At 36.4% G+C, this 26,813-nt stretch overlaps 1 protein-coding gene across 3 annotated transcripts in view; it reads left to right on the forward strand.

Moving 5' to 3' along the window:
- Nucleotides 1-15,423: 15,423 nt before the first annotated feature.
- The window catches only part of LOC121388573, a 168,686-nt gene continuing 157,296 nt past the window's right edge, over nucleotides 15,424-26,813 (forward strand). Inside the window, exon 1 of one of the 3 annotated variants that reach the window (XM_041519963.1) lies at nucleotides 15,424-15,521. The gene's annotated coding sequence lies outside the window, so the exon portion shown is untranslated. Of the gene's footprint in view, nucleotides 15,522-15,880; nucleotides 15,955-19,637; nucleotides 19,845-26,813 lie in introns of those variants that run through there. The other 2 variants (XM_041519962.1, XM_041519961.1) reach the window with 2 other exon arrangements.

The raw sequence follows: 26,813 nt of genomic DNA on the forward strand, positions 1-26,813 counted from the left end.
TTTCGATTTCCAAAAAAACTAAAGTTGTTTTAAAACATGGACGCATTATTGTCGTCGAACGGGCTTTACACCAACTAAATACAGCAGGTTATGTATGGTACATTTACAAGGTGAAAATTAAAACAAGTATGTACTTAAGATATACATTAAATAAAGGTATTGCAATTTGTTCACATACGAATATTTAAACTTCACATTTATTTACCTATATAATTACCAAATTAATTTTCACCGACAGCCCATAACGACTCCATACTAACGTCTCTTTATCTAGTTGGTTTGTTAACCTTATAACAAAACACCTTCAAAACGTGAATTATTACGTTGGTTAACAATGTTTATAGTCAGTTCAGTATGTTGTCATTAACATTAAAATGGCAGGAACAACATATGTACTGTGGCCAGAAGGAATGATGGTTAATTAGTTTTAAAGCTAATGTCGATTATTAAAGCATAATAAAATTGTACTTTTCAATGCTTTCTGTATGTCATATTAAAAATACTCTACACCAAATAATTATTTTAATACCCTGGGTTTCTGCCAGAGGGTGCGGAGGGTAAACTTACATGTGTGTACTAAAAAATCTCAGAAGTTAATATATATATATATATATATATATATGTTTAATTTTTTCGATAGATTATAGTAACATAATTGCTGTTTAAAATTTTATAAAAGTGCATGAAATAAAATGTTCAATAAAAAAAACATTTCAAACCTATAACCACCGAATATACTCCTTTGAAAATATTTAGTTTTTACAGGCCAATAGCCAATTAAAATTGTATACATTTTTAGCCCAGATGAAACTAGTTTTTTTTTTACAACCAACACACTCACATTTATAATCAATCACAGGACTTGTGGTGTTCACTTCTCTATCAAAAGTTGGGTGCACCTCGAACTTTGACCCAGCCGGAAGTTATTTGGTTTAGTACTACTTGTATAGGCCTGTAGGAACGATATTTGAAGTGTGTGTGGGGGGGGGGGGGGGGGGGGGGGGGAGAGGAAGGGGAATACAGTCTCTAGTGAGGGATACAAACTAGATTTTTATCTTTATATCATCTTTATTTATGCAAAGTAGTGAAAACTTAAAACATACATTTTCATCCTAGAGTGTGTGATGGAGAACAAGCCCCTAGGCCCGCCCCTCCCCAGTTCCTACGGGTCTGTTGTATTTTATATTAATAAATGCAAAGACTACATAATAATATTGTCGATAAGACATATTAGTTGTAAAGTGACAACATTTCAGTGTTTCTGTACCCGGCTGTGGACAGTTTCGGCAGACTGGTAACACATTTTCTTAATAATTAAGAATACACAGTTTAACCAAACACATTAAAACTTGGAGGGTAACTAGTTAAGAGAAAGTTTTTTATTAAATTATTATATCTTGCTTTGGTGAGGGGACGCTTTTTGCAAATTTACGAAATCGGCCTATGGAATATCCACTGACGTGTCATATTTACATCTATGCTGAACAAGATTTATGATGAAATATTATTAAATTTTGTGTGCTTTTCGTCTAATTAGGTCCATTTGCTTCAGTTTACATTAAAAATGTCATAAAAAATTATGTTTTAAAAATGATTGTATGCTAGTCTGACCGTGTGGTTTCCTCGTCTTCGTCGGCAGTTGATTCATCCGAATTTTCGTCTAAGACAACATTTCCAGGATTAGGGACAAAGTCTCTGGTAAGTGGTTCAAACTGATACGGTTTGATGCCATTAGCACAAGCTGGACACAATTCTTCGTCACTCGAATCGCTAAGTTCGTCCATGCTGCTTGGTAGTTTCTTCAGTTTTCCTCTCATCGATGACGTCACGGGTCTCGCTCATCAATTGTCGACAGTTTCCGACAAACATCGGAGATCGGCGAAAAAACCCACCCAACCAAGACCAGGGCCCATATTTTCGAAGCCATCTTAGCCCTACGAAATCGTAAAACCATCGTAGGGTGTGACGTCACTACAGCACACGCCATAGTGACGTCATAGCTTACGATGATTTTACGATTTCGTAGGCTAAGATAGCTTCGAAAATATTGGCCCAGCACTCTTAACTTAGTCAATATGGGGAGCGCGGTAGTTGCGTGTTGTGGTTTATGACGGCAAACAATTCATTACGCCGTATGTATGGTTTGGTGTCCGGTCTCCTTTAATGTTATTTTGTAAAAGACAATACCGGGGTGATTGTTATAAATTGTTATGCCATGGTACGATATGACTTTCAGTGATGGTACGAAATGACTAGGGTACGAAATGACGTTTTTGCAATGGTACGAAATGACCAGGGTACGAAATAACCAAGGTACGAAATGACCAAGGTACGAAATTACTTTTTGCAATGGTACGAAACGACCAAATTAGGTACGAAATGACTATGGTACGAAATGACCATGGTACGAAGTGACTAGCAACCGCAAAAACGATAACCCACAAGTGATAATTTTCTTTTCTTTGGGACTACGTAATTGGTCAGTTCTGTGTTTTTAGATGGGAAAGTCTGCTTAATCAATAGTTTTACTGAACTATTTACAGTAATAAACCATGTCCATTACCATTTTAGGGGCGACAGGTAATATTACTCAATACCGGTGTGTATTTTTGTGTTTTGACAGCGTCAATTAATTGGCTTGTCTGGTTACCAATCAAATATACACCTGCCAATCAGGAATCACAGGTAGAAGCAACTAACATCATTGACCAATTAACTAAAAAAAAAACCAAACTCTGTATCATTTCAGTACATAGGTTAATGCATGGACAAAAGATGATTAATTATTTCGACTTGTTGTGTAGCCACTTTGACAATGGTGTTTTATTTTGTATTGAAAAATAATATATACATTGTACTTATTGCTGGCTTACTGGGATGTATATTATTACAGAACATTGCAATGTATGACTATTTATCATCCAGCAAAAACCAGGTAGATTTGTGTTTCTCTAGTTCTAAGGCTCATTCCTGACGTTACGCGTTAAGTGTTACGTAACCACCAGCTCGCCAGAGGGCGTATGCACTGGAATGGAACAAAATGGATGCGCCCTTTATATCTAATAACCGTCACATTTAACCGTTTTATTAATTAAATATAATAATATACTTGTTGATATTAAGCAATAATGTGCATTATATATCTTTGAATATGCATACCAGTCTAAAAGCCTTGCTTAAGCATTCCTTTAAAGGGAGAATCAGGCAAGGGTTTTGCACTGTGCATATTCACGTTTGTATATTGCCAATAATTGGTATATTTAATTATGAAACAGTAAAACTGTGATGACTATTATATAAAACTGGCGAAGCCATTTTGATTCTATAACCGCCATTTATCCTTTGGGATTTTTTTTGGTGGGGATTCTTAAAAAAAAGTGGGGCATGTTTTTGTTTGTTTTTTGTTGGGGGTTTTTTGGTGGAAAAGAAAGAAAAGAAACTAAACCCAGTGTAATAATTTTCTCTCTTTTTTTACGATCCTCCTCCAAACCTCTCCCATTTGAAGTTCCCTTGGCTTTCTGCGTCATGTAAATCGATTTTCTGGATCCACCACTTGTTAATATAAAAAATCCGCCTCCCTTTAACTTTCTGCCGAACCGTTCAAAATCAGCGTTCAATCACCAGAAATTTTCGAACATCACGCAAAAAAAATTCTTCAACATTTCGGCTTAATTCTCCTTCTGGGGCGGGACGTAACACAGTGGTACAGCGCCCGCTCGATGCGCGGTCGATGTGGGATCGATTCCCGTCGGTGGGCCCATTGGGCTATTTCTCGTTCCAGCCAATGCACCACGGCTGGTATATCAAAGGCCGTGGTATGTTCTACCCTGTGTGGGATAGTGCATATAAAAGATCCCTTGCTGCTAATCGAAAAGAGTAGCCCATGAAGTGGCGACAGCGGGTTTCCGGCTTCAATATCTGTGTGGTCCTTAACCATATGTCTGACGCCATATAACCGTAAATAAAATGTGTTAAGCGCGTCGTTAAATAAAACATTTCTTTAATTTTCCTTCCAGAACTTTCAAAATTTGTACCGCCGCCTCTTTCGCCTTTACATCGGACACAACAACCGGTCTTCTACGCTTCCTCAGTGCTGAATTCGTAAGCGAGAGTCCAGCCTTCCCCTCCCCTCCCCCTTATTGTCTTGGACGCAAGGGCCCACGACAGGTGTGCGCTAAAACAGCTTGCTCTGAATGTACACGTTAAATCTATGACCTGATCTGCGGACCATACCAATACATATACAACTTCAGATGTTTAATTTATTTTTTAAAGAATTAAATCAACCATCAATTTTACATAACAAATTATTTATTTTATAAAATAAAACATGTATTAATGCATTGGCGAGATCGGTCTGGTGAGATACAAACTTACTGCAAAGATATTTAGTAGTAATATTTTTACGGACTAGCAATAAATACGGTGGTATATTTAGGACACAAACTTATTAAGCAGTGGAGTTGATTTCAATCAGATTGGCTTTATGTTGTATATTTCTTTGTATGTTTCAGTTTGGTGTATGCATGAGATATTGAGAAATTTTAATTCCCCTCCCCCGATGGTTTTACATGGCATTGTATTGCAATAGTACGTATGCAATTAGTAACTTTATTTTAGTATATATGATAGTTGCAAATGTTTGAATAATACATTAAATATAAAATACAAACATTTTTAATAGCTGACAAAACTATATACTCGCGGAAAAAAGTTCCTGTGCACCAAATAATTGCATAAAAAATATAATTTACTTGAAATCATAAACATTTCAGTAAATGAACATGTAACTACTCCCATCGATATTTCAGCGGTGTCCTGTTAACAGACCTCTTTCACATTCCACTGCGCATGTTCCCGTTGCGGGGTAACTCGAGGACGCAAACAGCGAACTCACGCGAGATCTCGCAAAAATAGACCTGTGGACAAGTTGGAGGCATAGACAATGGGAGGCCACGCAATAGGAATGTGAATATCTCCATGATTAATTATTCTATCAGTAGAGAACCCGAAAATTCTGTCGACATCCAACAAGACTTATTGGAGACATTTGTGAATTATTGCTTATCACAAAAAAAAAATATTTGGTTGTTAAAAGTTACATTATCTGGTCATCATATTATCATGTACAATGTGAAATACAAGCTCAAATGCATTTTTAGAAAAGTCGTGTGTGTTCGCTATGAACGGATATAGTCAAACGTATACATTTGATTCGTCGCCTGTGCCACCATAGCTCGGCAAAGCACAAATGACAGCCTGTTGTCAGTTTCAGTTAACACGTGCGTTTGCCGATTTCAAATTGTAGGGTTCGTCTCAAAAAATTAAAAGAGAAATCTTGCGCTGTAGTTAAAACCGGTTTGATCTTGACAACGTATTATCGACAGTTGTACATTCCTATTTCAGAATTGATATTTTATAAAGTGTTAGTAGAACTTTCAAAGTTTAGTTTGTATACTAGTAACACATTTATCATGTATATATTTTTAAAATAAAATATACTAAAGTAGACAATGAACGTTTTCACTTCTTAATTTTAATGTTAAAATCGACAAATTGGAATAAATATTTCGTTTGGAAAGGGTAAAATTGTGGGGGGTGGGGGGGGGGGGGGGGGGGGGGGGGGGTTAACGACATCAAAGATAGAGCATATTGATTTAATTCGGTTAAAGAGCAATAACACTACCCCTAGGGCTACGTCCGGCGTGTGCTTAAGTAGTGTATAGCTAATTTTATCAGGCCCGGTGGCAGTACTCGTTTGCTTTAAGAGCTGTTTTTAATTCTAGTAAGGTTATCGGTTTATTGAATTATAAGATATCAGTAGTTTGGTGGTTTGCTGTTTTGGTATCGTTAGTTGGTAGAGAGTTGTCTTCATGAGCTTGGATTGCAGTCTGACAGTGTTACAGCGTACACGTTTTGCTGGGGGCTCACCACCGTTGTCTGGCAGTAACAGTGTGGATGCCATTGCCTGGTCTTTTCGAGCATGCCCGATAAGTCTATGAGTAGCTTCATTTAAAGCCTTGAAGTCTATGTCGTGTAACATACACTAAATAACAAACATAACTAAATATATTTCAGAGAATTATTTATAAAAAATTAAAACAACTATCCATCTGTATCAACATTATACTAATTTTACCACCATAAATACAACAAAATAAAATAATGAGAGTTTTTTGACCATTTGACTATTTATCGCAGGGTTTTTTGACTGGAGGGGGTTTTGACTGAGGGGGTTTTGACCGGAGGGGGTTTTGACCTGGATTCGGGGCCGTTGCCCTACGCAGTGCCGTATTAACCCATGGCAGGGCCCTTAGGCTTCGAGCTTCTTTGGGCCCCTCGACAGTGTTAAAGGGACACGTCCTAGTTGTTAACCATTACAAATAAAATTGCACTTTACTTACCGTTTATTATTTAGAATATACATTTCTATTCACCTGAAGTGTTTTTTGGTAATCCTGGTAATCTTGGTGTTTGTAATACCACAAAATGCATTTTTCGTATTTCTTAAAAAGGCACGTGCCTCTGAGAAAAAACCGTTGAGCAGATGTAGCCTACTCGAAAGTATTCCCCCAAAAGAAACAACAAGGCTGGGAAGGGTTCGAGGGTTTATTCTCTCGATCACACCATACGCGTGGTTCTGTAAAAATAATTACAAACGATAAATACACTGATAACAATAATTAACAACCTCGACTTAATCATAAAAATAAATTACAAATGTCGTTACATAGCAATATATATACTCATTTAAACCATTATCACACAATTATGCCAAGTTACTGGCATAATACTTTCCTTCAAAAATATACATACGTTTCGGCGACGTCAATGCCAAAAACAATCAAAATAAGTACATGCATTTAAGATAATTAAATGCGGTTATACAAAAAAAAAATACCACAAAGCAGTAAAGACTTGGCAACATTATTGCCAACGTTACTCATTACAAAACAAACAACTTCCCCATTTCAAATGCTGTCAATATAAAACAATAACGTTCGGGTTTGTATGACAAACATTAAAATAAAGACCATTACAGAATACAAACTGCAACAATCGATTTAAAAACAATATATATATACATAAAATACTCGGTTACAGCGCAGGTGAAACAAGTCACGTACGTTGGTCAAGACGCACGTGAAACACCTTCGCTGCAAGAATTGCATGTAATAAAGAAATAGACAATACTACTACACACCTTCGCTGTGGGCGATGAACCGTATAGGATGATAACACTATTACATGTACGTGGGCTTCATCCTGTGAATAAATGGGTAAAATATAAGCTACCACTCAAATGGATAATAAAACTACAGCAATTAGACATCTCATCCAACACTAATCACTAATTCTGTTTATACAATTAACTTGCGCCTCTATCTATATTTATACGTTTAATAGTATATATCCAACACCTTTACTTTATTACTGTTTATAAAGTTAACTCGTCCATATATATATTTATTCGTTTAGTGTGCTTTAGTGAATTCAATATTTAAAACGTATTTACCTAGCATTAATTATGGACGTTTAAACACTTTTCCACATTATGTATTACATTTACATATATCTAAAATAATGAGATAAACATTATAACAATTAATACATGCATATTAGTCAAACCTGTAAATGCCAAAAGGAAGTCTGAAGATAACGAAAGGAAAAGGAAAAGGCAACTGCAAGTCGTAAGTATGTAACGTGTTGTGTCACTGTCTACACTCAGCGCTGCACGGACCTGACTCACGACCACGTGACACCAAATACACATAACCATTGGATAGAATCAACCAATGGCTCGTCCCTAGCCAGTATGGCGAGAAACAACCATAAAAGGCTTTGTCTAATGCACCAATACGATATTCTCAACGCAGAGACAGCGCAGAATGCGGTTGTGTTTAGCGCAGAATGCGGTTGTGTTTAGCGCAGAATGCGGTTGTGTTTAGCGCAGAATGCGGTTGTGTTTAGCAAACGTCGAGGTTTCTCTCCCCCCTCCCCCCACCCTTGGGGCTGTGCTGCACGAGCTTGGCCGCTTAGCCAAGTATCGTGTTGAACACAATGGGAGCACGGCTATTGTCACCTTGTATTATGGTGACAATAAACAGAAGAGATCGGGAAGTAGGAGGAGACGTCGTCCCACGGCAGCTCAGGGGGGACCAAACCGGGCGGCTCAACCGCCAGGGGCGGTCCCTCCTGCTTCACAGAAGAAGACGAGACCGGCAGGGGCGGTTCAGGGGGAGCCAAAACCGGCAGCTCAACTGCCGGCGGCGGCCCCTTCTGCGTCGCCGTCCCCCACTACTCGGAAGCAGCAGACGCCAGGAGCGGCAAAGGGGGAGCCAAAGCTGTCGGCTAAACCGGCAGTAGCGGCCCCTCCCCTAGCCCGAGTACTCTGACTGTAAGAGAGCTAGACGGACATTTGGACATAAATACGCTCTCATTACAGTCAGAGACCAACCTATGTATATTTTTGGCAATTCCTGACTACCAAACGGTAGGCAAAGATTCCCGCTCTAATACCACAACAATCCTATGTTTGACGTCAAATACCTTTACATCGATCATTTTCGAGTTAACTGATACAAAAAAATCCACATATTAATCACTAATACACATACTACAGAAAGAAACCCGACAGCACCCACATTCAGCTACGCTTCGTGACACTCCGTCGCAACAATTACAAAGCTCGGCGATCTATTTCGAGACGTAGATCACGTGATCGCCACTGGGCGATTCCGCCTTGTGCAGCAGTTACAGGGGCCGTCTCATACCAAGCGACGTTACAACATGGAAGAGTTGGCTAATGCCGTTTTGGATGAATTTGGATTTAATTACGTCATTAAACCAAAACAATTACACATTATTGATTCCATTTTGAATTTGAAGGATACATTTGGGGTGTTATCGACAGGATACGGCAAAAGTATGTGCTACGTACTGCCTCCTCTTATGAAAGATAAAGTAAGTAGTAATTTAATTTGATTATTTTATGTTGTATGAATTAGTCATTAGTACAGTAGTAGAGTGTGTGTGTGGGTGTTTTTTCAACAATTACGTAACGCTCTTGAGGGGATGGGGTATCATAAGATGTATTCTGAGGCATTAAGGGGACGGATGGCAATGCTTGTTACTGCAAAATCAAAATTGAATCGGTGCATTGCTCATTCGATCTTTAAAACTTATCTTGCAAAATAATTATAGTTTTTTTGCTATTCAGACCAAACTAAAAAATATTGAAATTTGTTTTGTTCAACGACATCACTAGAGCACATTGATTTATTAATCACTAGCTATTGGATGTCAAATATTTGGTAACTCTGACATGAGTATTGGAGATGAAACCCGCTACATTAGCAATGGATCTTTTATATGTACTTTCCCACAGGCTGGACAGCACATACCACGGCCACTGACCAGTTCTGGTGCATTGGTTGGAACGACAGAAAAATCAATCGGTTGAATGGATCCATCGAGGTTGTTCGATCCTGCGACGCGAACACTCAAACGACTGAGCTGAAACCCACTCCCTAAGAAATATGCGGAAATGACTCAAATGTGAAACTGTGGTGTAATATCTCATTAAAAAGCAAAAAGAAAAATAAAGAAAAAAAAGGCGCTAGGATACTCGTAAATTAAGTAATAAAAATTGTTCAAATTTTGTTTTGGGTTGGTTGTAAGTATTCTGTTTGCTTAATAACTAATTTTATATGAACGATCGTTTTATCCAAGCAAATGTAAATCACATATATGTATGATAGTTAATAATTATTGACAATGCATTAACCTACGTAGAACACAGCCTAATTGTTTTCAACAACTGAACAAAGACCGATTCTGTAACACAATACTCAATGATCAGCTGTAGACAGGAGTTCCGTCATAGTAGACAAGCTGACGCCTAGGGATCGATGGCGATGATTTTCGCCGTATGCATGTATGGCCACAAATGACTGCCAGGTCCGATGTCGGGAATTAACCTGCTTATATCAGTTTGATGTTCAAGTACGCTCGTTGCTACCACGATTTCTGATCAGGGCCACAAACTGTACTCAGAACGAGAGAGGGTGTGGGAGTTTTAAAAAAAGGTTTACTACTGTTTTTCAGCGTAGAATGTAGCCACAATTAATGAGATTACCCATCGATACGCATTGGCAGTTAACAGTACGACAATGATATTTGTCGCTGATTTACAAGTTCTTTTTTGACTGACGTTGCTGCTGATTTGTTTATGAAAATAATAACCTCTCCGATTAAAAAAAAAATTCAAACACAATTTTTACATTTTAAACAGTTAAAACAAAGACATGTTGTAACGTCGCTTGGTATGAGACGGCCCCTGTAACTGCTGCACAAGACGGAATCGCCCAGTGGCGATCACGTGATCTACGTCTCGAAATAGATCGCCGAGCTTTGTAATTGTTGCGACGGAGTGTCACGAAGCGTAGCTGAATGTGGGTGCTGTCGGGTTTCTTTCTGTAGTATGTGTATTAGTGATTAATATGTGGATTATTTTGTATCAGTTAACTCGAAAATGATCGATGTAAAGGTATTTGACGTCAAACATAGGATTGTTGTGGTATTAGAGCGGGAATCTTTGCCTACCGTTTGGTAGTCAGGAATTGCCAAAAATATACATAGGTTGGTCTCTGACTGTAATGAGAGCGTATTTGTCCAAATGTCCGTCTAGCTCTCTTACAGTCAGAGTACTCGGGCTACCCCTCCCCCTGCAGCACCAACGCCGATGGAAACAGGAAAAGTGTCGTCCGCACCAACCAATCCACCGGCGTCTCCACGAGTTGTTGCGACAGCGGTTGCAGAGCGTGAAGCCAAGAAGAGGAAGGTGTCGGTCCAGGACTTGTCCGACACACAGCCCACGACTTGGCAGATCGCACGCAACAAGCTTCCTGGACGGTACCGCAACTGTGTGAAGGGGGAGTTCACTGCGACCTCTCAGCTGCCAGGCCCCTTCGTCACCAAGAGCTGGAGACCAACACCAACTGGTCAAGGGCGGTACCAGTTCCAGTACGTCGAGGGAAGTCGTACCTACTACCTGACGTCGGAGCGGAACGGGATGTACCGGCAAGGCTTACTGAAATCAGACATGGATAATCCAATCGTCCATCGGATTATCAAGCTGATACTTCCGGAAGACTACTCAGCAATACTTCGGGGAGAGTGCTACATCGACCTGTCTCACTTCTTCCCGAAGTTCCGAGCCGATCATCCCATGAGTTCCGCTGCGTACCCTCTCCTAGGACATGTACTTCCTTTTTTAGGGCTCAGTTGGACTTTAAAAACATTTTTGGCCGCAGTTCAAAATTTTATGGTTTTTTTTTATCTTTTTTCTTTTCTTTGTAAACAGTCCGACGCAGTTTATTTTGGCAGCCCGTCTAAATTGCTCAAATCACCTTAAAACCTTTTCGGTCGAGCACTCTAATTTTATTGTTTGGATGTAAATTTTTGTAGCACATTTTGGTCTTCGGTCTTTGACCTAACTACTAAATTCGTATTCCAAATTCCGCCCACCTCAGAATAACCTCTCCCCCCCTGGCCCGGACCATATAGATCGGACTTTAAACTTTTAGACCTTCGTTCAAAATTTTATGTCAAAAATATTATTAAATAGTCCGATCCTCTCTTCTTTCTCTTATTTATTTTTGGACTGTCCTTCTAAAATGCTCCAAATTATATAAATATTCGGCCGAGCAGTCAATTCCCACTATTTAATTTTTAGATGTAAATTTCAAAATTATCCCCTTAATTTTGTTCTGTGCCGGAGCAAGTCACTGGCTATCCAAAGACAGGCCCCGGGACGGACATGCTCGAAACTCTAGTGGTATGTGAGCATGTTAAAATTATTCGCACTCGCACTCAACGCAGATTGAGAATATCCTATAATAAAATAAATTGAATCCTAAAATAAATATTAATAGTAATAGATAAAATATGTTATTTATATACAAACGGCCAAATATTTAGTCCCCGTTACACAGACAAGGTCTAATCTATTTTTAGAGGGGATATTCCCATTTCAATGCTACATACGTTGGTATACCACGTGACCGTTATTATTTTGGTTCGGTTTGTTTTCTCGTGCACGGTTCGCGCAATCAACATCCGATTTGTTGTCGTTTGCTTGTTGTTCATTTTTGAGGTTTTTCTTCACAGTTCGTGAACATTTTCATCAACAATAAAGTTCAGACAAGTAAGTATCTCAATACAAAACGTTACAAACCCTTAAAACCAATAATTTTGCTTAGTCTGGAGAGGGGATACAACCTTGGGGTGGGGGATGGGGGTTGGGGTGGGGGACACAAGCTATATTGTTATCTTTATTTAAATAGAGTAGGAAAAAAAAATCTTACATTTTCGTCCTGGGGAGGGGAAGTGCCTCTCCACCCCTGACGACGACGACGACGACTACTACTACTACCACCACCACCACCACTACCACCCACCACCCACCACCACCACCAATAATAAACGGTGCATCTAATTGCTAATAACAATAGGTTAGGCACTAGTACCCGGTTCCGAATAGCAAATGTAAGCTAATTGCGGTTTATACAAAATATATAAAATTTATTATTTCAAACACTGTAGTATAGTCAACATGGTCAGTGTCGTCTTATTCCGATTCAAGTATCATGATTGCTGCAGCAGCCACTTCCTAAACAGAAGCACCCATGTTCGTAAAGTAACAACTTCCTGTTCCAAACTCATTCTTTTCGCTGTCCAGGACTATGTCATTGATATGATCACTGAAAGTTAGTTTTGAGTCAAAGGTGACACCTAAAAATAAAAAAATGTTCTATGTCTATAAAGATTGCTAAAACTTTATGTGATTTTCGGAATGCATCATTAATACTATTTTGTAATCTAACAATTTGATCTATAATTGAGTGTTTAGCTATAAATCCGCTTTGTACGTTGGTTATTAGGATATTTTCTAGTAGGTAGTAATAAGTCTTTTATTTATAATAGTTTCTAAAGTTTTGCACATGTGGGACGTGAGTGTTATCGGTCTGTAACTCCCCGGGAGGGAATGGTATTTTCCCGCTTTAGGGAGACTAAAGCATTCTGCGTGTTTCTACGCAGTGGGCATTTGACCCTCCCTCCAGATTCGGTTAAAGAGCGATAAGAGCTTAAGTAGTGTATAGCTAATTGTATCAGGCCCGGTGGCAGTACTCTTGTTTGCTTTAAGAGCTGTTTTTAATTCTAGTAAGGTTATCGGCTTATTGAATTATAAGTTATCAGTAGTTTGGTGGTTTGCTGTTTTGGTATCGTTAGTTGGTAGAGAGTTGTCTTCATGAGCTTGGATTGCAGTTTGACAGTGTTACGGCGTACACGTTTTGCTGGGGGCTCACCCCTGTTGTCTCGCAGTAACAATATGGATGCCATTGCCTGGTCTTTTCCAAGACTGTTAATGGCACCCCAGAAGATTGGGTGAGCATGTCCGATAAGTCTATGAGTAGCTTCATTCAAAGCCTTGAAGTCTATGTCGTGTAACATACACTAAATAACAAAGATAACTAAATATATTTCAGAGAATTATTTATAAAAAATTAAAACAACTATCCATCTATATCAACATTATACTAATTTTACCACCATAAATACAACAAAAAAATAAAATAATAAGAGGGTTTTTTGACCATTTGACTATTTATCGCAGGGGTTTTTGACTGGAGGGGGTTTTGACTGAGGGGGTTTTGACCGGAGGGGGTTTTGACCTGGATTCGGGGCCGTTGCCCTACACAAGCTATATTGTTACCTTTATTTAAATAGAGTAGGAAAAAAATATCTTACATTTTCGTCCTGGGGAGGGGAAGTGCCTCTCCACCCCTGACGATGACGACGACTACTACTACTACTGCTACTGCTACTACTACTACCACCACCACAACCACTACCACTACCACCCACCACCCACCACCACCACCACCAATAATAAACGGTGCATCTAATTGCTAATAACAATAGGTTAGGCACTAGTACCCGGTTCCGAATAGCAAATGTAAGCTAATTGCGGTTTATAGAAAATATATAAAATTTATTATTTCACACACTGTAGTATAGTCAACATGGTCAGTGTCGTCTTATTCCGATTCAAGTATCATGATTGCTGCAGCAGCCACTTCCTAAATAGAAGCACCTATGTTCGTAAAGTAGGCCCTAACTTCCTGTTCCAAACTCATTCCTTTCGCTGTCCAGGACAGAACAGTTAGAACATGTCCAGGAGAGGTGAAAGGAACGCACCCCAAGTCTGTGCGCACTCTGTGAAATTTGACGTGACGTAGGCATTTTTGTGCTTCGAGCGACATCTACCGGTGACATCAGAATACTAACTTTCAAAATTATTTCAAGCAATTGGGTCATGGGGATTCCCATGGTATTTATCGATATAAAACCTGCTTTTTCACTCCATTTTATAAAAACGTGATTTAAGTGTGTTACAGATTTGTAGATTAACCAAAATTATAATTTATTTTCGCTGGATGGAACTAGGGCGTGCGACTTTAACATTTAACACTAAAACAAAAAAAAAGGTTGCATAGGCCCCTGCTTTTGGTGGGCCCCTAGGCTTCAGCCTAGTCAGCCTTATGGATAATGCGGCACTGGCCCTACGGGCTTTCGAGGGGTTCTTGTGGGAGTATATTGAGAACAATTAATTATCCTGTCATCAAGTGCCTATGGTCTACGTCGGACCGTTCAAAAATTGCACCTAATGTCCTTCATAAAATTGCGCACCCTATCCCTTTTCACCCTTTCTATCAGCGTTCCATACGTTCCAATGAGTACCCTCGGGTGTGTGTGTGTGGGGGGGGGGGGGGGGGCAGCTCGAGCGAGCACAGCGACTCTGTAACGATGACCATAAAGGACAAGGACAAGATTGTTCAACTTGCACATTCAGAGCAAGCTGTTGTAGCGCACGCCTGCCCTGGGCACAGGTGCCGGCCATAAAGTTAAAGAAAGAAAGAAATGTTTTATTTAATGACGCACTCAACACATTTTATTTACGGTTATATGACATCAAACATGGTGAAGGACCACACGGCCTTTGATATACCAGTCGTGGTGCACTGGCTGGAACGAGAAATAGCCCAATGGGCATAGAGCGAGCGCTGTACCACTGGGCTACGTCCCGTCCCTTAAAGTTAAACAATGTCCTTTTATAAAATAAATTGAAGTTCACCAGACAAGTATTCATACTCGGTGTACAGGAATAAGTAAGCCTAATGAAAAGTGATATCTCATTTAACACAATTGTGGACTATTAAGACAGGTGCAATTCCTGTCAAACATGAAATTTAAATTTAAACAGCTGAAACATGTTTGTTTTTTTCAAACATGGTGCATTTAAAAGGCGCTATCTTCGAGATTAGCACGACGGTAATTCGCCTATTTAACCCGCTACCGAGAAGAAAAACTGTGTCACTCACTGTGTGCGGCTGGACAGAACTGAGAACTAAACTGATCGTAGAAAGATTATTGAGTTTCAAACTAGGAACGGAAGGGTATGTAAGCTCGCCTTGCATATATTTCTAATATTTTTGTAGCGATATCTTATTTGCGGAGGCTTTTTTTGCTTGCCTAATTAGCCTACATGTGCTTGAATTTAAATTTCAAACTTGAAAGTAAAAGTAGAAATTTAGTAGAATTCAGTTATTATCCTCGAAGGATCGTGAAGCGTCATATTAACGGGAAAATGGCTACAACACTTTTATATTTACACACTTTTACACTATTATAAAGCAAAATATCTGAAAAATGCCCCCCCCCCCCCACCCCGGTTCCTACGCCAGTGCAAAGCCTGGATTGGAAAGTGTCCCCATAATTCATTTTTGTTGAAAGAATACGTACGTCACGTGACCTGATCCAAATATGAAAGCAGACGTGACAGCGACAGGATTCTTTTGCTGTTGACAAGTGCTGATTATTTAGATTCAGGTAGGTATTAATATAGGAGAAGCCATGTGTTTAGGGAAGTGACGTCACGTATCAGCATGCGCGCGCATCTGGTAGGCAGAAGTCTATCGTAATGGCCATAATAATAGTAACAAAGCGAACTAGCGTAGCGTGAATAGCAAAGAATGGCTAAAACGTGCTTAAAATACCGCTTGTAGCACGGGAACGCTATTCTACATAGCTCCTGTATGGAGGAGATACATGTACTCTTTCCACCCATAAAATTTGACGATTGACCGAGTTCAAAACTATAGCAAACTTCCTTTTTTTTCTTTTTCTTTTCACCTGAATAAATATTTTTAGTCCATGTCTTTTTAAAGCGTCTGGTCCATATTTCAAGTAAAGCATTACAAACGAGCGCGCGCACACACAAATAAAAATAATAAATAAAACAAGTAGGCCTATATTTTTTATTTAAAACTGTTTAAAAGAAATAATTGGCCTACACTTTGTTAAAGGAAATTATTTCTTTAAACAACCCATATATATATATCTATATATATATCTATGTGTATGTGTATGTGTATGTGTATGTGTATGTGTATGTGTATGTGTATGTGTATGTGTATATGTATATATGTATATATTTATGTATATGTATATATGTATATATGTATATATATATATATATATATATATATGTATATATATATATATGTATGTATATATATATATATATGTGTATATATATATATATATATATATATATATATATATATATATATATATATATATATATATATATATATGTATATATGAATATTTGTTACAAATGAACAACCAGTAGACAATATATAGACAGTAGTTATATATATAACACATGACTTGTCTACTGGTTCATTTGTAAGGCTTTTCATCAACAATAAATTTAAGCAAGTATCTTATTAGAAAACTTTACAAAAACTTTAAAACTATTAATTTTATCAAGTCCTTTTTCATTCCTTAAACTTGATGATATCGGATACATATTAACACATTGTATTAAAATGGAGGAACCTAAATTTAGTTTCCATACATATTCCATGACCACACATACATTGCTCCCTCTAGCTAGAGCGTCCCTTTTTAAATATTAGTACAGAACTTAGCCTTTTAAACAGGATACATTTCAAATTTACTTGGTCCCTCATCTTTGCGGTTCCATCTTCAGAACATTTTGTAGCATTATTTTATATATATATATATATATATATACACAAAAATTGCCATTAATATTTTAATCACCTAATCCCATGCAGGCCAGGACCTAGTTTAATACGCAGTCGATCTAGGATTGATTCCTGTTGGTGGTCCTATAGGGTTTATTTCTCATTCCAGCCAGTGCTCTACAACTGGTGTAACAAAGGCTACACTATTTATTATCCTGTCTGTAATGAATGAATGAATGAATGAATGTTTAACGACACCCCAGCACGAAAAATACATCGGCTATTGGGTGTCAAACTATGGTAATGCAAATAAATAAAGTGATGATCAACATCAATATAAAAATTCAAGACTTAAACAAAAACAGTGTAAAGAACTGTGCAAAAACACAAATATCACAGAATTTTACGGATACTGAATTTTACTAAAAACTTAAATTTTGTGCTGTATTGGCCATTCTCAAAGAGAATGTTACACCCCTGCACCACAGTGAGGTTACAGCACATGCAGGGGCATATCCTGTCTGTGGGCTGATGCATATAAAAGACCCCTTATTGTTAATTGGAAAGAGTAATCCATTGTGTGACAGCAGCAGGTTTCCTCCCTAATATTATCTGTGTGATCCCTAAACATGTCCGACTCCATATATCCATAATTAAAATGACTTGAGTGCATTGTTAAATAAAAGATTCCTTCCTTTCAAATCCCAAACAGTGTCAGTTACCTTTGACAAGAGGCACAGTTTCAAAGGCTATCACTTTCAACCTGATTAATAAACCAGTTAAAACAACAAATTACTGTAAATGGTAACAATACAATGTTTTAATTTAAGACACACATTAACACAATGCAAATATCATTTGATCATTGGTTTATAATTATAATAGAAAAAGAAAATAATACATATGTGTTGTCTATTGTTTCTGGATATAATTTTATTGATTTTGTAGTCTGTTTTTATTAGAAAATAGAGATCCTGGTAAAAAAAGATTAAATACAAGTGTTATCAATGTCATCATCACATACTGAATAGCCCCAATAATATTGCATATGGTAGTTTGGAAAGTCAGTGAAAAAAGTTCTGGTATCCTTCTTATGCACAGAAACATGAGATACCGTAGAAAAGAATCGCTGAATCTGATACCAGTGTTCTCCTTAGCATCCCTTAATTCACCCTAAAACTTAAACACCCTTAATTCTTCGTGAAAGGCCCATTTTTCATCCAAGAGTTGCTGGTTCTCTTTTTGTCCATAAACAGGGATCACTGATACCTAGAAAAAAATATGAAAATTTGTAAATTTCTATGATATATAAGTATGAAAGTTTTATATTGTGTACATATTAGTACTAGTAACTATAGCATTTTTTGACTGTATCATGTAAGCCCAAGATGTTGGTCAAGGACATATATATTGAATATTATTGAAATATTTGAATACACATAAATGTATTTGTGAAGACATATTGACATCTGTCACTGATGACAATAATATTTATAAATACAATCAGCTCCCCTTTTCTTTCTTTATTTGCTGCAAACAAATTCAGATAACTTATATAATAAATGCATGTAACATAATTTATGTTTTTAATAAAATATGGTGGCTATCACCAACTTGTGGATCAATATCCAGTTTTATTATTATTATTATTTATTTATTTTTAATCCCAAACAAATGATTTAATACATCTGATATCCCACCCTGAAATGTGTATACCTTTTATTTTATTATTAAAAAATCAACTTACACATTACAAATACACCTGTGGATCACTTCTTCAATAAAAAAAAGTAAAAAATTATAATTAACATATAATATAATTAATAAATGGAAATATTTCAGAACCATTTTCATATGAAACAATAAATATATGCTTGATTGCACACACACACACACACACACACACACACACACAGCTCCCTGTTATTTAATTAAAAATATAAATACTCCAGCCACCTACATATTTTATGGCATAATACAATATAAAATATATTCAGATTTTTGTTTTACCCACTATAATGGATCTGTCAATACAAACAAAAAGTTACATAAAACGTTGTTTGTCGATTGACTGGGTAGTTCACAGGGTATCTTTGTTTCCATGTCAGTTTGGTGGGGGCTTTTATTATTATTTTATTTTATTATCTTTTAAATTTTTCATTTCAATAAATACTGACGTGTATTAGTATTACGAATGAATAGCATACAACAAACCTTGTATAAAATGACGATCTCCGTTGGGGGATGGGCAAAGTTGATTGTTGTCAGCTTTAATTGTTCAACGTTTCGCTTCCACTGTATTTGATGTAACTAATTTCATAATCCTTACTACAGTGACTTGTGCATCTAACAACAACGTATGAAATTACCATGACAAAATACCATTCATCAAAACTAGTCTACAATGATTTAATTGACGGAAAAACATTCAATTGTTCATTACTACTAATGCCAGTATTATCAAATGGTTTCTTGCCTACCAGCGCTCATGCGGTACCACGTGATCAAAACATGTGACGTCACCGTGGCTTCTCCTTATGGTTTTTAATCGATGCTACTATTTAAAATAACGATCGTGTATAATGCATTTTGTATAGAAATAACTCTTTACCTGTTTTTACCTAATTTTGTTTTCTTTATCGGTAGCAAGTAGGCTACTTCCTGGTTCAGAATTATTGTTTTGCCAAAGTTCATACACGTGTGCAGTTTCGTAACAAACAAGCCGTAAGTAAAATAGAAGGCTTCTTGACTTAGGACGCCATTCGATCTTTAGCGATATATGTACTTAGTCTGTCATCTTGTCACAGGTTTTTTGTAAATATTAAAATGTAGGGAAAGGTCCAAATACAGGCTTGTCGACCAATCCCACCAGAAAAAAAAGAGAGGAATAAATGTTGTTTAAACTAAAGTAGAAATTTAATTTGCAGACTCCAGATTTCATCTTTTAACTTTGTACATTGTAAAGGTAAGACAAAAATTACCAGACTTAGCAACATCAGGATAAACAATCTTGTTGACAGTATGGCCACTGCATGGTTATAAAATTATATTATAAGAATATTGCATGAGAACATTTTTTTGTAAAAAAAATTTGCACAATGACAATTCAATTAATTAGGATTTAATGCACTTATTTTGATGATAAAAACACTTAAAACAAGTCAATATAATTGGTTTCATAAAGTGACAGTGTTTCATTAGTAGTATTTGATATACAACCGTGTCCGGTGTATCGGCGCGTCCGGTGATTCGGCGCACTTGGTATTTTGCATGAGTATGCTTAGGAAGTTGTCATGTTGTCGGAGTTTTTAACGAATTAAAGTTCAATTCCTTTTTCAATGGTTAATCAAGTATCAACATATTTATTTTTAAGGGTGCAATTAATTATTTTTTTTAGAATGATCAATAATTATATAATAATTTCAAAATAAATAATTCACCTGTTTTCGTGTTTATAAACGCGAAGTAGGTCATCCTTATTGATATTAAGAATGTTAAAACCAGTCTAAAAACACCTTTCCCGCATTTTAAAAATTATAGTAAACAGTATAAATGTAATTATTTTTGTTCGGTTATTTTTTTATTTAAACCGAAAAAGAAAACACAGGCAAATGCAAACAAAACGAAAATTTTACACCTTAATTGACAGTCATTCCATTTCACAATTGTCACATTGTTATAAAAATAAAAGCGAAATAAGATCCACGTGTGTGCACAATTTACCCGAGAAAAATAAAATCCATGTAGGCATCTTAGCCATGCATGACAATGAACATGTATGCATCTGCAGTACTGTGCCACTCAAGAAAACGATTCTGAAACTGATCATGAGATGGGTCATATGTGATCGTTCATTTTCATAGTAATATTTTTAACAAGACAAAACAAAAAAGTACTAAAATAATTCTGGGATAATAGTGTAGCGTTTATAGGTTAAAAGTGAGGTCATGGGCGGTTTATAAATAGCGGGGTCAACGATCTACATCTACTGCGCCGAATCACCGGACATGCAAATCGTTTTGGATACAAGGGGGTGCCTATATTTATGCACCATTTTAAAATGTTTATTTACTACAGACATAAAACAGTTTGTAGTGTATTTCAGATTATGCACTTCTTCATTGGTGAGAGACGCATTTTATTAAATATTTCACAATGTTCACATAGAAAATGGTCCTTGAAAGCTTAGGTGCGCCGATACACCGGACAGCACTGTACATATAATTTATTAGCTGTATGAGTGAACTGGACAAAAAGTCACGTCCTGGCTCGTACTGAAGTTTCTAAAAGTAAATATTACATCATAAAGAATAATTTTTTTAGTAAATTGCTATGTGGCATTCAGAAATAGATTGGATATTGTGTTAAACAGTGTATTTCAATAAGCAAACATTCTACCAGGAGAGCAGAGTTTTGGAATTGACTGCAGTGTTAAAAAAGTGATGTCCATTTTTGTCACGTCCTGGCATATTTTACTTTTCACTTTCTAAGTCAATTTTTTTACAAAAAACTAAATTATGCCTGACATGCTCATACTACTATGAGTGTTATAAATAATAAAACTTCATCTCCATTTTAAAAGGACTTTTACTGAAGGAGATCATAAGAGTCAGAATGTCACATCTTGGCTTAAATCATTACCATGGAATGGCCCACATGTAGATTGCCTTCAGTGTCATTATCACAAGAGTATGATTAAAAGAAATTGATGAACACCAATCACACATGTAATAATGACCGATATGTCAATATCCAAACTGTCCAATGAAATTAACATTACAGATACTGATTGCTACTAATGATGTCAAAGTTAACTGCATATAGCACCAGAGCAGTAAATAACCTAGTTTGAAGACTTTTATGAATTGTTTTCTTTTGAATATGATATGATTAATATGTCTGTGGGATACCATTCACCATACAACTTACAACGTGGTTAAAAATGTATTGAATATACATTTTGAAACTATACCAATAAGATAACAGCCACTCATATATACTGAACAAAAAAAGAAACTTCCGATTTGTACATATAGTATTTGTTGTATTAAAGAATTCATTGTGTAATGAAATTATATAGGTAGTATTAGCCTTGAGCTGTATTATCAGGATTCATGAATTTTATCGATTATTTTTGCACTGTTAATCGTCGACAACGTGAAATTCAATTTGCACGTGCATGCATGGTTCGACATGTCCCGTGTAGTATTCGGTCAATTTGTTTTACTTGTCTTACTGACATTGTTGTCAAGTGAACGAAGACCCTTCAAAATTTGTAAAAAAAATTAAAGTTTTTTACATTGTAGCATTTTTAGTATAAATTTTGTTGAAATATAAAATAAAAAGGGAACAATCTTTAGGGATATGACAGCGATTTGGTTTGTTTTTGTTATTATTTTCGCATAATCAATCCTTTATAAACTCTATAACCATTCTTTGTGCAATATTAGTTACTGCCATTTGTAAAATCTTCAGGAGCTAAAAAAAGCTCCCCTGAAAATTTCCATTCCTGTCCTCGGAAATTAACATACCTTAATTGTTAAAATGTAAATGTCACCATGCAAAGTGATAATAAATAAGTGTTTCCCCTAGGGGCCGGAAGGACCCTGCACCAACCCTGTGAATTTCTTTACCGGGACCGTAAAAATTGTAACCATTAAAAAAAGGAACGAGTTCACTTCTGTGATTAATTCGCTGATGTTAGGCCAAAAAAAAAAAAAGTGTGTTTTCGGTCGACCGACCGTCCCTAGTTTTATACCCCCGACCCTAATTTTTTTCCTCTTAAACTGAAAAAAATAAAAAAAATAAAAAATAAAAAGAAAAAAAGAAAAAAAAGAAGTAAAAATAAAAGAGGACAACATCACCAAACAAGAGTATTTCCTTCCTTGCACATTGTTTACGTACTATTATACGATACATTTTGCACATGTAATTCCCTTCCGAAAAACATCGAGAAATTGTGGAAAAGCTTTTGTAATATAGTTCCTTCCCCTGATTAGCTACCACCGAACAGCTTAGTCGGTCACAGAAGTAACCGAATGTACGAACATAGCCTTGGTACAGGTTATTTTGATTAAATATAATCGTATCAATTCAGCTTAATTCTCGTCTTCACTTAAATCAACAGGTCTTATTAGAAAGAAAGATTTTTTTTTTTTATTTAACGACGCACTCAACACATTTTATTTACGGTTATATGGCGTCAGACATATGGTTAAGGACCACACAGATTTTGAGAGGAAACCCACTGTCGCCACTACATGGGCTACTCTTTCGATTAGCAGCAAGAGATCTTTTATTTGCGCTTCCCACAGGCAGGATAGCACAAACCATGGCCTTTGTTGAACCAGTTATGGATCACTGGTCGGTGCAAGTGGTTTACACCTACCCATTGAGTCTTGCGGAGCACTCACTCAGGGTTTGGAGTCTGTATCTGGATTAAAAATCCCATGCCTCGACTGGGATCCGAACCCAGTACCTACCAGCCTGTAGACCGATGGCCTGCCACGACGCCACCGAGGCCGGTTGTCTTATTATTAAGGAAATACACAAACAGTGCATACCAATACTACTACGACTACGACTACGACAATAATGATAATGATGATAAATAATAATAATAATAATATTATTATTATGATAGTATTCAATTTAAAACAAAAAAACCCAACCCTACCTACCTACCCTAATTTTTTGGGGGATGCAATCGGAAACACACCTATTTTTTTGTTTGGCCTTATATTTAAAAAAAAAAAAAAAAAAATGCAAATGCTAGTAGTCATAAATATACTAGTATTTCACAAATATGTACATTGTTAGAGCCCAGTGGCCAGCGAGGGGAAAACAAATAAACCATCATCATGATCATGATGATGATCGAATGAAAAAACCCAACCAACCAACATCGATCATATGTAAAAAGGAAAACGGATCTACAAGTCAATACTTTCGATTTCCTTTCACATGCAACAGTTCACTAATGAATATATGGTCACCAGTAATCTATGCCCATCCCTGAAATGAATATATACTTACAGCTGTAATTTTATTTTAATTTGCTTTAGGTAGCACTAAACCAATTAATTTCCGGCTGGGTCGAAATTTGAGGTGCACCGAACTTTTCATAGAGAAGTTAACACCACAAGCCCTGTGATTGGTTATAAATGTGAGTGTGTTGGTTGTAAAAAAAAAACTAGTTTCATCTGGGCTAAAAATGTATACAATTTTAATTCATCTAGTACCACTGTCAAGTAGCCTTGTGCTTGGAACATGTATGGGGTACATGTACGGTGAAAAAAAGTACTCAAATTTTGTGCAAAACTAGGGGTGTTGTAAAAACATCTGGTTATACCGAAAATGAGCCATGAATACTTTGAGGTAGGGGTTGTAGTACTGATATTTATCGGTCATAGTTTGGTTGATATATCGCATATGGTGTTTTTAAACACAAACGTTAACATGGTCGCCTTAGGGATTTTAATTGGTATAGTCCAACCTTTAACTACTAAGTGACTGGTACCCAAACAGTTGTTACTCTAACAGTGCAGGCATAACAAAATGAGGGTTTTTTTTTTTAAAGATTGCACATAACCATATTATTTTATGAACTTCCAAATGTTTTTTTTTGTTTAGTCTGTTTTTGTTTTTGTGTTGTTGTTTTTAAAATTATATTTAAACATTACATAATTAAATTTGCAAGACTTGAAAGAACTAATTTTTAAGTGCATTATATGATGAATTAACACAAATTTAAAAATGTACCTACATATACTGTATATATATTAAAAAAATCACTTTCTTTTATTTGTTTTATCAGTCACTTTAGCAGGTGAATTCTTTGTCATGATCAGTAAATGTTTTATCCACTGGTCAGTATGGGAAGTCTTTTTATTTTTAAATTCTAGAACCCCTGATATACATACAGAAGTAGGGCTAATGAATATTCAGTCATGGATAATTAATATTTAAAATCACCAATCCCATGGTTAGTGGATTTTTTTTAAATTCTAGAAGACCTGGGTTTTACTTTTAGATAAATAGATAGATAACAGATAATACATATTACAATCAGTAATTCAGTAATATGTATTATCTGTTTGTGCTTATAGTTTAATACTTTTATACTTCTTTTTCAAATTATTGACATTATGCAAATATTTAATAATAATAAACATTATTATTAAAATCTATCTTAAAATATCTCCTTCTATAAGTGTACATGACACCCTCATGTATTCCATAATGCATCTAAAAACAACTGAAAATTAAAAAAAACATTACTGAGGAGCATGTCCCCGAACTCCCCTAGCATTTTCGCACCCTTTGGGGGCTCAGTTAACGTCAAACTATTTTGCCAACCCTCTGAACAAAAATCCTGGGGGAAACATAGTCTACAATAAAATTAATATCTGTTCATGTTTCGCTGTCATTTATGATTATACTAACCATCCTTACTTTTCATTATAGCCCTATTAACAAGTTTACCACTAATAATCATCATACAAATATTAATTTAATCACTGTCATTTTGAAGTTTTAACTGCTCATTAATAATTAATTACTAACCATTCTCACTGATTAACTTTACGACTATCACTATATAATCACTGTTAATTATTAATCAATGTTCTTTTGAAGTTCACCGACGTCAGGCGTAAGTGTATGCGACAAATTCGGCAAACGCTAATTTCCGCCCCATGACAACACATGAACATTTTGAAAGTAAAATTTTCAGTGCTTCAGAAATGGAAAATATTTCATTAGCCCGCTGGACCAGAACCAACTAATAGTAATATGTACTAGCCCGCCAGAATTTCTACTAGTCCGGCAGCCTAGAAAATATACTTTTGTTTAGCAATATTTTAATAACCTCATATTAAATTCCTTGGAATTTAATTGCATTTATGCGGGGGTTACGGCATGTTTATTTAGGGACTATTTGGCATTGCGGTAAGCAATTTGGCTGGAGTAAATAAAGTGACCACGAGTGCAGCGCATGAATGTTCTTTTATGGTCAAAATTGGGAAAAATACACGGCCACTATAAATCCCCCCAATGCATTTCCTTCCTTATTTGACCTGTACATAATGGTCACCTGTCCATATCAGCCAGCAGTCACTAGTTTTCACCCTAAATCACAGGTTGAACCAGCTATAACGGTCACCAGATGATCTTTGTGAAGACGTTTTTGGGGTTATTTTTTAACCCTGGTTGTCTTTACTTTTTCAATCATCTTAAAAATTATAAATTAAATGTGTTTATATGGCTATGTCTGTAGCTTTGAGTTTATTTTCCGTCAAAGCAAAGTTCCATTGTAATTCTCTGATCGTAATCGAAAAACAAACGGACACTCAATAACTTCTGTGACACGCAGTTACTGGTGGTGTAGTTTGATTGGTTCTCAGCATCCTCACTGAACAGTAGACGACTTCCCATTGGCTGTACATAATGTAATCTGTATGTATGGTCACTCTATTGAGTCTCGAGAAACAAAACAAATGAGGTGTTATGTTAGGTGTCTGATTGTTTCTAGCCAGACATGATTGGTAAATAAACATGAATTTCTGAAGGCGGCGGTCATTAAAGATGCCCCGTGTTAGGATTATTTATTGACTCATGATCTTATTCAGCTGTAATCAACGGTCATAGTACTCCACTGAAGGATTAGCGGTGACATGAAACAAACAAATGAGT

The sequence above is a fragment of the Gigantopelta aegis genome, chromosome 14 (genome assembly GCF_016097555.1).
Source record: "Gigantopelta aegis isolate Gae_Host chromosome 14, Gae_host_genome, whole genome shotgun sequence".
NCBI classification, from domain to species: domain Eukaryota; kingdom Metazoa; phylum Mollusca; class Gastropoda; order Neomphalida; family Peltospiridae; genus Gigantopelta; species Gigantopelta aegis.